Source organism: Scylla paramamosain, chromosome 2 (assembly GCF_035594125.1).
Source record: "Scylla paramamosain isolate STU-SP2022 chromosome 2, ASM3559412v1, whole genome shotgun sequence".
Taxonomy (NCBI): domain Eukaryota; kingdom Metazoa; phylum Arthropoda; class Malacostraca; order Decapoda; family Portunidae; genus Scylla; species Scylla paramamosain.
In genome coordinates, this window is record NC_087152.1 from 40,504,317 (window position 1) to 40,519,479 (window position 15,163).

A 15,163-nucleotide genomic window follows, 5' to 3' on the forward strand; every position below is an offset into this window, starting at 1 on the left:
CAGCCACATCGAGTGTAATGGACTGCTGGCTGCCAGACGCTCATAAGGCAACTACAAAGTGAAACCGTTATCTGGAATATCAACTAAAATCTTTTCCAACTTTCCATTCTGTTGTCTCGGTCGTTAAACTTGACGAGCTTCGTTCACGCACAGCTGACAGCTGTACACAATATTGGTATTCCACCCAGAACCTGCTGCAGGTCCACAAGCTCAGCATCACCAGCTGCCTACTTCCCTTTGCCGTCCTTGCGTCCCCCCACCCAACTGTTCGGTATCCGATTAATGGCGGACACGCGCCTCTCACACTTCTGGACAAACTCGTCTCTCCGTCTCGACGACACGCCGTTTGTCGTGGCGCCCTTAGGGCCTGGCGGCGCTGCCAGTCAGCCAGCGTCACATAACGATGAAATACTCGTAGCTCGCCGACTGACGATCTGCGACCTGGCAGGGCTGCCATTCTGCACGGACTGGTGAGACCGCCACTCATCCTTAGTGTGTGTGGGTCAGTCGTGTGTGGTCCCAGTGGGCGGCCCGTAGTGTGCTGATCAATGTTTGCCTGATGCAACACTACTCCAGCCTGACTCACGCTGCGCCTCACCATAGATGACACTGCTCGACGCATTCTTCGTAGATCCTTACCAAAGACCTCTCTCTCTCTCTCTCTCTCTCTCTCTCTCTCTCTCTCTCTCTCTCTCTCTCTCTCTCTCTCTCTCTCTCTCTCTCTCTCTGAGCTGTCATTCATATATATATATATATATATATATATATATATATATATATATATATATATATATATATATATATATATATATATATATATATATATGAATGACAGCTCAGAGAGAGAGAGAGAGAGAGAGAGAGAGAGAGAGAGAGAGAGAGAGAGAGAGAGAGAGAGAGAGAGAGAGAGGTCTTTGGTAAGGATCTATATATATATATATATATATATATATATATATATATATATATATATATATATATATATATATATATATATATATATATATATATATAAACGTAAACAATAAATCAGCTTAGTACGGGACAAATATGGGACTTTGATGTGTCGGCAACCTTGCCGATACACTCTGCTGTTTGGCTTCTATCCCTGTGAGAGTGCAAGCGCATCTTTTAATTACGCATTGCACAATGAGCAGGAAATTTATGAATAAGTAATGCCCAAATTTTTCTTTCTCTTCTGAAAACTTACCACAGTCATTTATTTGACAAGTTCATTAAGCAGGAATGACTTTTTCTGGTGTTCATACTTGATCTCTTCCACTGTTCTCCTCATTCTTCATGTTTATTATTACTAATTATATTGTTACTACTTATTTACTAAATCTCGCAAATGTTAAATGAAAATTTTACACAAACTGAAAAATACATGTACCTTTACTTTTTGGAACAGTTTTTCTCAACAAAATCAGCCGCTGTTATTAGTGTTTTGTTGATGTTGTTATTATTATTGTTGTTATTATTATTATTATTATTATTATTATTATTATTATTATTATTATTATTATTATTATTATTATTATCATTATTATTATTACTATTATTATTAATAGTAGTAGTAGTAGTAGTAGTAGTAGTAGTAGTAGTAGTATCATTATTACGACATCTTCTACAACTACTAACAATGAAAACTCTACTGCAAAGCACGTTTTTAAGTGATAAAGCAGATATAACAACATTTATGAAATCTGATTTCAGTTAACAGCTGCGGAGGTAATAAAATATAACAATTATTTTATGTTCGTCACAAGAATTATAGTTCACACTGATTTTGGAAAAAAATAAATAAAATAAATATATACTACACCATAAATACTTCTAAACACTAACCCGAAAATTACATTATAAAGCATGATAAATAAAAGTGAAAACAGGTTCTTGAAAAAAAAAAAAAAATGACAATCCTTTTCGTAACCAAACACTTCCATAAAACAAATTTCAATCATTTTTTTCTCATATAACCACACACACTCTCTCTCTCTCTCTCTCTCTCTCTCTCTCTCTCTCTCTCTCTCTCTCTCTCTCTCTCTCTCTCTCTCTCTCTGCCGTCCAGTCTTCCTGTCACGACTCCCCTGACTCTCACAACACGTTCCCTTCATCACAACTCTCCTCCACTCCCCTTCCTTATCTTCAGAAGAAAAAACAAAGTACCGGTAACTTTCCTCCATTGCACAAAAGTCCTGCCGGTGATCGTAACTCAAGCACTTTTAACACTCTCTCCTCGTGAACGCGCCTCTTGCTGTGCTGATAAAACTCGGCACACGTGAACGCATCCTTCACGCATCGCGGTGGAAACAGGAAGGAAACTTTGACCAGTAAAGGACTGATGGAAACATCTTCACGGAAATTCGGATGGAAAGAAAGCTGTCTACGCACACACTACTTGTTATTTTTAGTGGTTTAAAAGAAAATTAAACGAAAAATAACACAACAAGAATGATGCATCCTAACCTCACGAGAACACCGGGAATAATTGAGAGGCAACAGGGAAGAGTGCGGCTGGCAGGCCCACCAAGCGAGAAGCAGGCGCCTGCCGTGTTTTTCTTTACCAGTAGTTCTGAAACATTTGTGTAAGACTATCTCACCACTATCCTTACAGGCGCACGCATAGGCGCGCTCTCTCTCTCTCTCTCTCTCTCTCTCTCTCTCTCTCTCTCTCTCTCTCTCTCTCTCTCTCGTCTACAGTAAAAGCAATCTCAGCCTCAAGCCATTACAGGAGACAGGACAGAACACAGGAACACATTTACTAAAACAGTAATTACTCAGGAACGACAAAGCCTTCACATAAATCCCAAGTGTTATTTCATAATAATAATAATAATAACAATAATAATAATAATAACAATAATAATAATAATAATAATAATAATAATAACAATAATAATAATAATAATAATAATAATAATAATAATAATGACAGCACCTGCAGGGAGATAGATCCCAGTGTCCTCAGTAATAATTATATTCCATTACGGCAACATTCCGGCAGGTGTCGTCGCCTTGCATCCGTGTTACTGCTTCCTGCTTCCTGACCATTCTTTCCTCCCTGCCTGGCCCCTCCCTCCTCCCTCACTCTTCCCCCCGACCACAGTGCCCCCTGGTCCACAGCCAGCCATTGGCAGGCTTCTCTTGTACAGGCGTGAAGTTATCAGCATCACCGTGCCCTCAGTGTCTCCGCGGCGAGGTGTTGTTGTTTACCTTTAACGGGAAAACACTGAGAGGCGTCCACACGCAGTGAATGCGCGAATGTGCCAATGGCAGAGCCTCACCTGGCAACACGGCGCCGGCTGGTATTTAAACCCCGCGCTGGTCACTTAAACTTATTATGAGGTAAATGTTTGCTGTTATATTTATGATTCAAGGCTTGTTTAGAGTGGCTGGTGGCACATTCCATTACACGTTGCCTGACCCGTGGCGGTGCAACACTTGCAGGATAATACAAGTTCAAACAGATCAAGAGTTAACAGGTGATTACCTGAACATGTTTTTACCACAGAGCCAACGGGGTCAATCAGCCTCCCTAACAGTGAATTGTCCACACAGTGCACAGACCACGGTGACATTCCCCCAAGGGGCGGCATGCCAAGGCAGTGACTGGCTGGCTGACTGGCAGAGTGGTGGATAAGCAAACACCACACGCTCGATAATTCAGGCACCAGGGTCAGCACCAAGACAAGGCACAAGCACCGCGTGACGATTGTTATTTCCACACGTGCCCGAGTGTCCCTTTATCAGCCAGGGACTCCAGAACAAGTATGCCGGGACCCAGGGGCACCTCGCAGAGTCCTGCCACTGTGAGTGTTCAGCGACTGGTGGTAACCCAATTGTGTGTTTGGCGAGCGGCGGTGGCCCAATTGTGTGTTTAGCAAGCAGCAGTGACCCACTTGTGTGTTCGGCGAGCGGCGGTGACCCAACTGTGTGTTCGGCGAGCGGCGGTGCCCCAGTTGTGTGTTCGGCGAGTGGCGGTGACCCAGTTGTGTGTTCGGCGAGTGGCGGTGACCCAGTTGTGTGTTCGGCGAGCAGCGGTGACCCAGTTGAGTATTTGGAGAGCAGTGGTGATCCATTTGTGTGTGTGTGTGTGTGTGTGTGTGTGTGTGTGTGTGTGTGTGTGTGTGTGTGTGTGTCCCATCAAAGCTGATTGGGACAAACTCAAACATATCAGACTCACGTAATAAGAAAAGTCAGTCTGATAACATGATTAAAAAATATTGACAACAAAAGAAAATATGCCACCATCACCAGCATAAAAATTACTACCACTACCATCGGTAATACGCGATGGTGGTATAGTGGTGAGCATAGCTGCCTTCCAAGCAGTTGACCCGGGTTCGATTCCCGGCCATCGCAAAGCAGTACGTGTTTTTCTCACTCAGATCACGGTGAGTGGCGGCGAGTGATGGACGGTGCCGGCCACTGCCCCTTGAAGGCCAGTTGGCTTCCTGCAGCTGCCCTTATTTTGCTGTGTTCTCGTGTAAACACGAAAGTATGTTGCAGCTTTTCTATTTCGTGTAAAAGAAAGTGCGCTAATGGAGCGTAAGTCCAACTGCCATCCACTTGAGCTTGAGTTGGGAGTCGCCCAGTGCCAACCAGCGGTTAAGCTTTTGGATCGGCGTTCTCCCACACACACCTGCAGGGAGAAAAGAAGGAGCAAAACTAAAGGTTCCACTCCCTTATCACCACCACGAAAAGTAATTAATTATATGTCGCCCAACGTGGGGCTCGAACCCACGACCCCGAGATTAAGAGTCTCGTGCTCTACCGACTGAGCTAGCCGGGCTGATAGATGAAACTTGTGCCAGGGGGCACCTGCATACCTCGGCCAAGCGGAGGTTGAGGGGCGCCGCTGGGAGAATTGGTGATTCATGGGGCACCTGCCAACGCCCGTCAACCAGAGCTCTAAGTGGGGACACCAGGTTACTTCAGTATGAGTACATCGTGACACAAGACAGGGGACGAACTAGACAACATTGAGGCTAATCATATCACGCCGCGTGGGAATGAACCCACTTCGGGGGGTTGTGATCCAGACACAGCAGGCAAGGAATGGAGGAGCACAGCATCCTGTAATGGGTGACCCAAGTGATCCAGACACAGCGGGCAGGAATGAAGGAGCACAGCATCCTGTAATGGGTGACCCAAGTGATCCAGACATTGGGGAAGGATGGTGGAGCACAGCATCCCGTAATGGATGACCGAAGTGATCCAGGCGCCATTTGCAGTGCGAAAGGGAGAAGATGTAAAGAGAGAACTGACAACCCCTGACATTCCAGTCCCTCAGCCACAGGGAATACAAATAACCCGGCAGTCCGTTGCTCCCACACACTGCGTCACACTGGCGGGGAAGGAAAGTGTGGGCGGCTCTGTGTGCATTGGGGATTATGCTTCTCGTCGCAACTTTGTTACTGACTGGTCACACTGGCAGGAAAGGAAAGTGTGGACGAGTTTTGCGTTTCTTGGCAATCACGCTTCCCATTGTACCACTACTGAGTATTATTGCGCCACACGCAACACACACCAATATTAAAAAAGATTTGCGTCAGTTTCAATACAATACATGTTTCTTTTCAAAAGCGCTCCCTTTGTATCCCTTTCCATGCACCAGTATCGAACATGAATAATTTTTCAACGTGTGCTGAATAAACAATACGTGCAGGTTCAGAAATTCCTATTTGTATCTTACACTGCAACATTCAGTTTGTACTCGGTGAGAAATGGTCCGAGGGATTTTCGTTTTTTTTTTTTTCTTTCATATATTCAAAGTCAATCTCCAATTCTAACCCTCGTGGGCTCTACCTACCTATTTATTCACACTCCTGCCAACACACACACACACACACACACACACACACACACACACACACACACACACACACACACACACACACACACATATATACACATAGGAAACAAAGTCATGACTCAGGACTGCAGGGAGAATAATCTTGTGACTAACACCCTAACTTGCTTGCAGTGCCTCTGTCTTTGGGCCGCTGTTCCCTCGTGTGCCGCCCATCCCGAAAGAAGAGGGAAACAAAGGAATATAAAAAAAGAAAAAAAAAAACAGACAGTAACTGCCCCTACTGAGCATAACGGAGGCTGTCTGTGTGACTGCACTACCATTACAAATACAATGAATAAGAGGCAAAAAGACAGCAAGGTCAAAGGAAAGAACACCATGCAGCATTGAAAAACAGTCACAGAATGTAATGGGAAAGGTTGAGAGAGAAACATGGCACTTTACCTCATACTATATAATATAACAAACTTTACGCAAGACTGATGCACGTTGGTTGAGGGAAAAGAATTATTGTTCTCCCCGGCGGGGAATCGAACCCCGGTCTCCCGCGTGACAGGCGGGGGATACTAACCACTATACTACCGAGGAACTGTAATAATAGGGAACTGCACTTAATTGAGGAGCTGAACTTAACTATTGAGGAGGAAGAGGTGGATGACGGAGATGGTGAAAACAAGAACACACACACACACACACACACACACACACACACACACACACACACACACACATCAGTCAACTTGCATTTACTATTCACTGTGCGTCATATTTGTTTGTAAAGCGAGACAGTTTGTTTATATTTTACAGTGTGTGCGTGTGTGTGTGTGTGTGTGTGTATGTATGTGTGTGTGTGTGGTGGTAAAACATGCACGTCTGCTGTTTCAAAATATTTGTCACTGTTCTACACGAGTTAAAACGATGAGAAAAAATGGCATTAATAATATTTCTCTCTCTCTCTCTCTCTCTCTCGTCCTCTCTCTCTCTCTCTCTCTCTCTCTCTCTCTCTCTCTCTCTCTCTCTCTCTCTCTCTCTCTCTCTCTCTCTCTCTCTCTCTCTCTCTCTCTCTCTCTCTCTCTCTCTCTCTCGTCTCTCTCTCTCTCTCTCTCTCTAATAGAGCAACATGACATGGGCTTATGAATTTTTACTTTCTCTTCTTGTCTCCCTTTTATTTTTCCTCTTCCCTTCCCTTCATCCTTCTCCTCGCCCTCGTCCTCTCCTGGTCTGAGCCACTTTCCCTTCATCCACCACAGCAACCTCCTGCACCAGAGACTATAATTAGACCAGCTTTTTTAGCTTCCCCTCTGCCTCTCCTCATGTGTATTTGCCTCTCGCTCCCTCCCTCCCTCCTAGCCCTTCCTGGATACGTCTTATCGTTTCCTCCCTAATTAATTGATACTGGTACCCTTTTCCCTCTCTTTCCTCTCCCTTCGCAGTCCAACCCATCCTGTCCACATCCATAAAATAAAAGGGAATTGAGTTTAATGAAAGGCATCTCTCGTGTAAAGTGAAAGTTTGGGCGAGTGAGAGGTTTGGGAGAGTTTGATAGCTTGCCTCCCTTCCCGTGGAGACCAGAGGGCGTCACTTCCACGGCGGCATTTCCACCACGACTCCGCTGCTTTTTTTACGCCACGGGACGCAGGTAAAAGTTTGGCTGAGGATTATTGATTTTGATACTTGGTGATTCGTGTTGTATCTTTCATGACACACACACACACTCTCTCTCTCTCTCTCTCTCTCTCTCTCTCTCTCTCTCTCCTCTCTCTCTCTCTCTCTCCTCTCTCTCTCTCTCTCCTCTCGTCCTCTCGCTCTCTCTCTCTCTCTCTCTCTCTCTCTGTCCCTCACAACTGTTCGTTCTTCAGGCTCGCCACCCACTCGTCGCCTCTCTAAACACTCCTCTCCCTCTTTCCCACATTTCTTTCTCTTCTCCTTTCTTCTTTACGGCTCTCTTACTTTTCATGATATTTAACAATCTTCTTGTCGTGTGTACTTTGCCAGTCTATTTTTCTCACCTTTTATTTTACTTTTTTTTTTGTTTTGATGTTTCTTTTATTTTATTTTTCCTGCGTGCAATTATTCTCCGATTTACAATTTTCCTTCGATTTTTCCTCTATTTTCCCTTCTCACTCGTGTCCATGTTGGCTCGTGCGCTGTTTATTGAGTTAAATATTTTTATCAGCGCAACAACGGCCATTTCATGTTTTATAGGCGACGAAGCGAATATTGTGTTGCTCTTGTTGTTGTGGTGGTTGTGGTAGTGGTGGTGGTAGTGGTGGTGGTGGTGGTGGTGGTGGTGGTGGTGGTGGTGGTGGTGGTGGTGTGGGTGTGTGTGTGTGTGTGTGTGTGTGTGTGTGTGTGTGTGTGTGTGTGTGTGTGTGTGTGTGTTCAATGTCCAAAGGGTTGAATTAATGATGTTACAAGCGAGAGGAAAGGTTTGCTATGGGAGGGTAAATGGAGGGATGGAGATGAGGAAGGGAAGGAAAGGGGGAAAAAAGGGGAGAGAGAGGCAATAAAGACCGGATAGAGAAGACAGGGGGCAGTGAAACGAGGGGAAGGAATGTGATAAAGGAAGTAGAAGGGAGAGTTAAAAGGGTGTTGAGAGATTTGAGAGAGAGAGAGAGAGAGAGAGAGAGAGAGAGAGAGAGAGAGAGAGAGGAGGAGAGAGAGAGAGAGAGAGAGAGAGAGAGAGACGTTGAGGCGCGTGTGTTCAGCAAAGGGTGCACAGCAAACACCGCACTCACAGACTGCCAATAGTGTTCTTCCCTTCTCACGCCACCGCCTCTCCCAGCAGTGCCCGAGGCAACACAGTGCTGACACATGCAGGTGATCGAGGCAACACAGTGCTGGACACACGCAGCTGGTCGAGGCAACACATTGCTGACACACGCAGGTGGTCGACGGCAACACAGTGCTGACACACGCAGGTGATCCAGACACTCTGAACACAAACGAAGCTCATACCAAAAGTTCCCTTGCTGGGCGTCACCGCGCGGGTGGCTTTCCTTTGGGCGCCACCAAAGTGACCACCTCTTATACTACCTGGCTGCTGAGAACCCTTCCTCAATTACCTCTGGTAGCGAGGGACGCACATATTGTGTTTACTTAGGAAGGTTTCTCGCAGGACTATCTGCTGGTGGACACTGTGGGTGTTTGCTGTCAGCAAAGAGCGTTGTGAAATTCAGTGATGCAAGCTGGCGACCAGATCGGCCGGCTAAGAATTTAATATCTGACCTGGCTAATCGCGGTTCCTAATTCCCAATGACAAGGAAATCAGAGGAGTAGTTCCCGGCATGTATTTAGAACAATCCTGGCATCGTTAATTATTCACGAGGCCTCAGCAGCGGCGCCACTCACCGCTGGTGTATCTCAGTCAGTGCCGAGCCTGAAGCAACTGCCGAGTGGTGGACCACGTGATATGTGATGACCAATAACCAAAGGGAGTGTCGTCGGAACAAGTCTCTCATGGACGCCAAACTTTCCTTTGGTCTGCCAGCGCCGCGTTGGGGACGAAGGGTTACAAGCAGAAACATGGCTGGAGACAAGTTCAGAGTTATGCCTGAGAGCAAGAGAGAGAGAGAGAGAGAGAGAGAGAGAGAGAGAGAGAGCAGAGAGAGAGAGAGAGAGAGAGAGAGAGAGAGAGAATCCCTGGAAACTGTGAGCGAGAGTAGTTCAGGCTGTTGTGTGAGGGGAAAATACTCATATGATCGAGGCTAAAAATACTTATAATAGTTTTTGACAAAATTAATAAACTGTCAATTTTGATATGAAGAGGGAGAAGAAAGTAGTCAAGAAGAATAAACCCAAAAAAATTATAAAAATGATAATGAAAGTGATGATTACATAAGAACAGTTACCAGAAAGTCTCTCTCTCTCTCTCGTCTCTCTCTCTCTCTCTGATAAGGGACACCAGCAATCCTACAATCCCGTGCCTCTTTAGTTGTCTCAGCCGTGTGATTCTTTCCTCCTCTCTTTTTCTTCCTGCTTTCCTCCTCATTCCTGCTGTGCCCTCCTTCTGACCCTGCATCTCATCCCATTTCTCTTCCTCTTCCTCTTTATTCACTCCTTTTCATCTCCACTTCTTTATTTTCTTTTCTAGCCACCATTTCCCTCGTTCTTTATAACTGAGTCTTCTTAAGAAAGTAACTTTATTAAAAACCAACAAGTTCTCAGATTCCAGCTGCTAATTGATGCTTGTGGTGTCAATAAATCCTCTCTCTCCTTTAAATACTTCTCTGCTACTTCTTCATCTAAATTCTTCTCATTATCATCTTTCTCCCCTCCTCTCCTCTACTCCTGTCTTCCTCGTCGTCGTCATCCACTTCCTGCTCCACTTCTCATAACCAAGAAAGCAGTTAACTGGACTAGCCTCGATAATGACTTCATCTGCCTGGCTTCCCCCGCGATAGACAGCCTGGGATTAGCAGACTGACAGACTGGAAGGAGATGGGAAGGAAGGGATGAGGGGGGAGGAAGGAGCCGTGGACAGGAAAATGGATGGAAGCTAATGGGGAGGGATGAGTCACTAAGAGCTGGATGAATATCTAATTGGCAGAGAATAAAAACGAAAGTTGAAAATAAGAATTGTGTAGAGAGAAGCTGAATTTGAATTACCTCGGGATTTCAGTAAAAGCACATTAGACCAAAGGCAGAATGCAAGACGTGAAGACTGTGAAAAGTATAGGGAAAATAAAAAAAATGTATGAGAGTCAGATGATGGAAGGCTCAAGTACATAATGTGGGCCACCTCTTTATCATGTATATCACGAGAACAGGCTGTGTGTGTGCGTGAGTGGATAAGCAAGAAAACAACAACAACAACAACAACAGCAACAACAACAAAAACAACAACAACAAAAACAACAGCAGCAACAACAACAACAACAACAACAACAACACTAATAATAATAATAATAATAATAATAATAATAATAATAATAATAATAATAATAATAATAATAATAATAACAAATAGCCTGAGGGAAGAGCGGAGAGGGAGTAAACTCAAACATTTAGGAAATTATCATATTAATGGTTTAGATTCAAGCACTAATGTTACAACACCACGATTAACTAAAGCTGAATTAAAGCTGAACCTTGCACAACAACTTGCTTTTATACTGAACTGTTTACGCTGTGTTAATGGTGGCACCACTTGTTCTCTCTCTCTCTCTCTCTCTCTCTCTCTCTCTCTTCTCTCTCTCTCTCTCTCTCTCTCTCTCTCTCTCTCTCTCTCGTCTCTCTCTCTCTCTCGTGATTTTCATCCCCTCCTTGCCTTTCCCTCCTATTGTAATTTCCTCTCCCTTACCTCTCCTTCTCTCCCTAGCATCCCCCTGTTACTTCCTACATCCTTTCTTTTCTTTGCTCTCTACCTCCCCTCCCCATTTTTGTCTCCCTATCTTCCTTCCCCTTTCTGTAAATTTTGTTTCTTTTTAGAATCTTTTGTACTTCTTTTTCCCTTGAATTTTCCCACTCTCTTTTTCTTCGCTTTATTCCTTCTCTTTCTTCTCCTTATCACTCTGCAAACTTTCTCCTCCTATTTTTTTTTTCCCAATCGCCAGCCTTTCCCTCCCTCCTTCCCCCTCCCCTCCCCCTCCTTCCTGTCACCTTCCTCGCCTCCCTTCCTTTCTTCAGCACGATATCTGAGAGGCGCCCGAAACACTTTGTCTCTCTTTCATCTTCGCTTATCGTCACATTTCGCCTCAGCGTTGCAGACACAGCGGGGCATCGCGCCACCACCACATCTGGGAAGGATCCTCAGCCACCTTAACAGCTGATCCATCCAACTAAACCACACACTCATGCCACCCGCAAGTCACACCCTTCTCTCCATCCTCTTCTTCTTTTTCAGTAACGGAACCAAACATATTTGCATTTCTTTCTTGTTTTCTTTCGTTTTCATTTTCACTTTTAAGACTAACTCGAGTTGTCATTTCTCTCATCTCCGTTTTATTCATCTATTTAAATTTATCTTCACTATCTCGATTTCCTTTGATTTTTACCCTTGACAGAACTACCTACTATGTACTACTTTTCCTTTATCATTTTAACTTCTATGAGACGCAGCGCAGGTCACCATCGTCCACAATTTATTTTTCCCTTTTCATCACTACATTTAAATTTCAATAAATCCACTTAATGCGCCCCCGGTTCCCACTCAGTCTCCGCATTTTACGTACAATCCACCGAGTCCCTCATCCACCCACAAAAACTTCCGAATGACAAGATTTCACCACTTCATTAAAACACTTTTTATTTCATTATTCTTTTCTTTGCCACCACCACATCCTCTCAAGTCATCACAGCCACTTAAGAAACAGCTCAGCCGGACAACGCTCAGCTGGACGAGTGTAGTGACTGCGATCAGGGGCTTGGGGACCTGACGAGGCGAGGGAAGGAAAGAAAAACAAGCGTGTCCCTCAGGTAAACACTGGGGTACCGGAAAGGGAGAGAGAAAATACCTATCTATCTATCCATTTTTCTTTTATGTCAGTCAGTCAGTCTGTCTGTCTGTGTTTTTTTTTTACCTAATCTATCTATCGACCTATCTATCTATCGTTAAAACAAGGTCACCATTCAGCTTCCGAATCAAATATAGTTTACGCTAACCGATAACCGATGACCGATAACTGCCCAGTCTGGGAGCTGCCACCAGGCGAAGAAGACAACTGACGAATCGGGAAAATGCGGAAATACTGGCAGCATTGGTGGTGGGCAGAGCAGAGACGTGAATGGTGCCGCCTTTCACCAACAACCAAAAGAACAACGTGGTGAATCACAACCTCGTCCATTTCAAGACAACACACAGGGACTTGTGAGGTGTAAGAAAAAAAAAAAAAAAGAGTGAAAAAATTAACACGGAGGCTGCGGTGAAGAGAACTACGAAGCAAGTTAGTGAAGCAGTTAAGAAGGAAAGGATACATGCAGCTTATTAGGGAGGTAATTACGTAGATAGGTAGGCAGGCAGGTAGATAGGAAGGTAGGAGGCGCATATACCATACAGTTAAGCAGGGATGTGTATGGGCAGAGATCTATTTATCCATCCATTCATAACATACATACTTACATACATACGCACATACATATTTACATACAGGAAGCAGGAGTGGGGCGGGAAGAGTCCTGTGCTGTTTCGGGCCCAGAAGCTGTAACCATGCTACCGTGACACCAATCAAGGTGGAGGCGAAACGGAAACAGGCGAGTGAAAGACTGAATGAAAGTTGCTGTGGTGAATGAAGGAATAAATGAGCGAGGAAATGAGTAAAGAACATTTAAAATCTGTTTCTGGTGGAGGGACGCACAAAAGAAAAGTCTACGTCAAAGAAAAAGAACGTATTTACTGCACAGACTTGAGGAAAGAGGCGGAACCATAAAATTTACTATAATGGCGGAGAATACAACAAAGCACGTCTCCCCTCAACCTTCATATCAGTGGCGAGAAAAACGTGAAGGAGGAAGTGAAGCAGAGTGACACCCACCGCCGCAATGCATCAAGTGGATACCGCGTGAGGAAGGAAAGGTGTTTACAGCAGCCAGTCAGCGCCACCACCACCACCACCACCAAATCAAGTAGCTGATCTAACTGTCCACACATAATGTATTAGGGGGCAAACGGGAGCTCGTCACTTGGTACAGGGGGCGGACAGTACTCAGGGTCAGATGATCCTCAAGACAGATCGTCCTGAGTGCAAATAGGCCCCAGGATGTTTGGTGCTCGAGACACTTGGCACCCTAACCACTTGTTCCCCAAAATGTCTCCAGACTCAGACGTCTGGACTACAGGCTTCGTAAAGGCAGCATGTGGATCCACACACGCTAATATAATGTTCACCAAACTATTATCTACTTATTCAGCCACATCCCACCCATTCCACTCAACCATCTAAGCCATCCGCCAATCCATTTACCAACCCATCCATCCAATCACTGACTCCCATCGATCCATCCATTCATCCATCCATCCACTCACCCACTTACCATCTACCCACCCACCAACCCACCCACTCATCCACCCACCCCACTATCCACTCATCCATTCACCGGCACATCCACCTACCCCCCCAACATCCACCCATCTACCTCAACACCTACCTACAACCCATTGAGTCATCCATACATCAATCCAATCATCCACTCATCCACTCACTCACCATTCCATCCACATATCCCTCAAAGCGGGTGGCGAGGCGACGTGGGGAGTTAATAATTTCGGAAATCAGTCCGGTATGGAAATAACTAAAATATGAGCAGATTGGGAAGCAGGACTGTGCCAGATCTGCTCCCTTTCTCGGTATTGTGTTCCTAGCTGTCCCCTTGTACGTAGCCGTCCGCTCTTTAGAAACAAAAGCCGGATTGCTGTGAACACTTTATAGGACAACTACGAACACGACACTGGTAAGCTCTGGGACAGCCTGCCTGCCTGCCTGTCTGTCTGCCTATCTGCCTGTCTATCTTGCTACACTCAGCAGCACTGCGCCAGACATGGTCCTCTTTCCTGGTAAGCTTCGTTACAGTCTGTGTGCCCCGCCTCTACTTTTCACTTCTTCCTAAAAAAAAAATGGTTTTCCAAGAAGAGGAAATTAAATTATATTAGAAATTAGACTGACTTAATTATATGCACCTTTTTTAATTAACGTAGCAATTGTATGTCTTGTCATATTTTCTATTATCACTGAAAACTAAAACTAAATAAAACGCACACAGTTCCTGAATTTTTTTTTACATACTGGCGGAATTTACTGGAACCATAACAATAAACCTTGCTGAGCGGTCACGCAACAAGTGCACAGACTCACCCACATCCTCACCCTTCTCCTCCCCTCGGCCTGCACAACTTCACCCACACCATTCCCTCCCCCCTCCTCCCCATCGGTCTGCACAGCCCTCACCCACAGCCCCCCCCGCCATCCCCTTCCCTCACTGTTCCCATCACTCATCCCTCAGGTCCATCTCAGTTTTCCCCTTCCTGTCTCCCTTCCAAATGGTGCTCCTGTCTGTCCCCATTACGATATCACTCCCCATCCTCACCCCTTCGGTTGGAATACCACCCCCCTCCTCACGCCCAACATCTGGCTCCAGCACCCCCACTCTCCCTCCCCACCTCTCAATCTGGCTCTCTCCCCCATCTCGTCCATCACTCTCTGCTGCTTCCCCTCACCTCTCATATTTCATCCAACAAGTTGTCGTGTTTCGTGTTTAGATTCTCTTCTGGATTACTCTTCTTCTCTGGGTTTATTCTCTTTTCTTCTTCTGTTATCAATTCCTCGTTTTTCTTTCTCTTCCTTTTTTTTTTCTCTCTCTATCCGGCAGTCATGTTTCCTTCTTTTTTTTTTTGTTATTTTTTGTTCTTTGTTT

At 45.0% G+C, this 15,163-nt stretch overlaps 2 non-coding genes across 2 annotated transcripts; one reads left to right on the top strand and one right to left on the bottom strand.

Moving 5' to 3' along the window:
• The first annotated feature begins 4,293 nt into the window (after positions 1-4,293).
• Positions 4,294-4,365, top strand: Trnag-ucc (transfer RNA glycine (anticodon UCC)). The gene has a single exon. It is a non-coding gene; the product is annotated as a tRNA-Gly (tRNA).
• Positions 4,366-4,722: 357 nt separating this feature from the next.
• Positions 4,723-4,795, bottom strand: Trnak-cuu (transfer RNA lysine (anticodon CUU)). The gene has a single exon. It is a non-coding gene; the product is annotated as a tRNA-Lys (tRNA).
• Between the last annotated feature and the right edge of the window lie 10,368 nt (positions 4,796-15,163).